At 39.2% G+C, this 2,673-nt stretch overlaps 1 non-coding gene across 1 annotated transcript; it reads right to left on the bottom strand.

The window, feature by feature from the left end:
* Positions 1-2,129: 2,129 nt before the first annotated feature.
* LOC114180036 lies at positions 2,130-2,236 on the bottom strand. The gene has a single exon (XR_003603612.1). It is a non-coding gene; the product is annotated as a small nucleolar RNA R71 (small nucleolar RNA).
* Positions 2,237-2,673: the final 437 nt, after the last annotated feature.

Below are 2,673 nucleotides of genomic sequence, written 5' to 3'. Positions count from 1 at the left end.
ACGTTCCTCAACCTTGCTATCTTCGAGAGCGATGGGTGGTACTTCCACTATGAGATCTTCCCTGATCTGTATATCTGATAAGTGCCAAAAATGAGTAATTTTCATATGAAATGAGGGCACTTATGTTCTCAATTTGTATTTATATCATGATTAATTCTCCTTAAACCTAGAATAGAATGAGCTTGCAAGTTCTTTTTGTTGAAATGAAGTCACTTGATCCCAGTTTTGGTAAATTTCAGGTACAATAGAGTAGAGAAAGGAAAGAACTTAGGAGGAGCAAAGGAGAAAGCAAGAAAGAAAAAAAATGCTGTCAAGGTCGCTCAAATTTAAGCATGCTCGCTTAAGCTAAACACATTGCCGCCATTCTCGCTCAAGCGACGCAGGAGCTCGCTTAAGCGAGCGCTCGTGCAGTGGAGACCTTCCTTTGCCGCCATTCTCGCCCAAGCGAGTTCAGATGCTGCCAATCTCGCCTAAGCGAGATCCTTTCTTCAGGTTGAAGTACTCTCGCTCGCTTAAGCGAGATGTTGGCTTCAGCACATCTCGCCCAAGCGAGAGGCTTTCTTTAGGATGAAGAATGCTGTCTCGCTCAAGCGAGACTTTGGTAGCTTGAGCGAGACTTCGTGGGTATATATTCTTCATGCATCAGAAAGTGATGGGGCAGCTGGGAATGGTGGGGAGAAAAACTGCAGAATTGCTGGAGCTGTGACCACGAGCTACAGAGTTCACATTTTCTTCTTCTTCTTCTTTAGCTCTTAGGATTTTGATAGCTACCATGAGTGGCTAATCTCTTTCCGTGGGATTGAATGTAATCTACTCGAACTTGGATGTAATCTGGTGATATTTATATATAGCATTTCTGTTTTACTCAGTATTGGTATTATTGTTCTACTCTTAATGCTTACTTCTATCTGATCAATAGATGTTTTGATTTTGATTTTTAGATCTGACTGGAAAGTATTTCTGAAAATCTGATTTGAACAATGACACTTGATATACTGTGATGCTAGGAATAGATCTCAATATATCAATTGCTTTTAACACTCGATCGTAATGCTGGATAGTTTATTGAATATGTGAGGAATCAATATTCAGGAAACTAATCTTATGAATTTTATACGCGAGGGATCGGTATAAATGATTTTTGAGTGTGCATCAATATTGGTATTTTCAGATGTTATATATTATATTCATCCAGATTACAGACAAGGGAGATAGATGAAATTCAATCCCAGTTTCTTTTACTGTATTTTTCTAAATTTTTCCGCTTTTACTGTATTAATTTTAAGCAAAAGTTAATGTCAAATCAAATTTAAAATCTTTGTATATATATGCTGATCGAGATAATTAATTATTTCAACTGAATCCGTTCCTCGTGGGTTCGACACTCTTACTTCAAATCATTATACTACAGTTGACTTTTGGTACGCTTGCCAAGAGAATCAACAAGTATTTTTGGCGCCGTTGCCGGGGAATGGTGTTCTTTTGAAATTTCTAGTTATCTCATCCAGCTTTGTGTATATTTTTCTTTATTAGATAGCTTATTAAATTTTCCCTTTGTACTAATCCTTGCTTGAGCTGTTTGATTTATGCTCTTAAGAGGTCAGGTTCCTGAAGATCGATTAGCATTTGACCCGGAGATAGAAAAGACAGCTAGAAGGAACAGAGGCAAAAACAAAAAGAAGCAAGGAAAGACAAGGGAAGAATCTTCCAGTACTTCCATCACATCTCAATCAGAAAACATGGAGAATCAGAGACCAGCTCCAGCCAGGAAGACACTTGGAGACTATGTTATGCAACAAGGGCCGAGATATTTTTCTAGCATAGCAATACCATCCACCACTAAAACTCTAGAGATGAAGCCAACTTTCCTCAGCTTGATCAGTTCTCATCAATTCACTGGAATGGATAATGAAGATCCATACACTCATCTCTCTACATTCTATGAATTGATAGGAACCATGGGCTTTCAAGCAGGAGATCTTGAGCATGTATACATGCGGTTGTTTCCTTTTTCTTTGGCAGGTAAAGCAAAGGAATGGCTTAAGTCACATCCAAATCAGAGTTTGAATAGCTGGAAGGATGTTGAGGAGAAATTTTTGAACAGATTCTTTCCACCATCTCGCTACATCAAAGCCAAAGCTGATATTTCAACGTTTAGGCAAGGACCAGATGAGGCATTCTGTGAAGCTTGGGAGCGGTTCAATTCCTTATTGAGGAAATGCCCAAATCACGGATTTGAGGATATTGCTCAGTTGAACATATTCTGTAATGGTCTGAGGCCTGACACCAAGATGATATTAGATGCAGCAGCAGGTGGAACAATGATGAGTGTAGATGCGGAGCAAGCAACAAGAATCATTGAGGCATTAGCATCCACAGATCATCAAGCTCAGCATAATAGGCAAACTGTTCAGAGGAAGGGAGTGCTTGATCTTAGTACTACAGATGCGATTTTAGCTCAGAATAAGATTCTGACTCAACAGATTGAAGCACTGACGAAGCAAATGTCTAAATTACCAGAGCAGTTGCAAGTTGTGCAATCTTCTCCTAGTCAACAACCCATGAGATGTGACTTTTGTGGAGGAGATCATCCAAATGGTCATTGTTCTTATCAGAGTAGCTCACAAGGAGAAGTTCAATATGTGAGCAACCAAGGAAGACCAGGAAATTTCT

This window comes from Vigna unguiculata, chromosome 3 (genome assembly GCF_004118075.2).
Source record: "Vigna unguiculata cultivar IT97K-499-35 chromosome 3, ASM411807v1, whole genome shotgun sequence".
Classification (NCBI taxonomy): Eukaryota; Viridiplantae; Streptophyta; class Magnoliopsida; order Fabales; family Fabaceae; genus Vigna; species Vigna unguiculata.
Note: the sequence above shows the minus strand (reverse complement) of the source record. Positions and strands in the feature narration are given on the sequence as shown.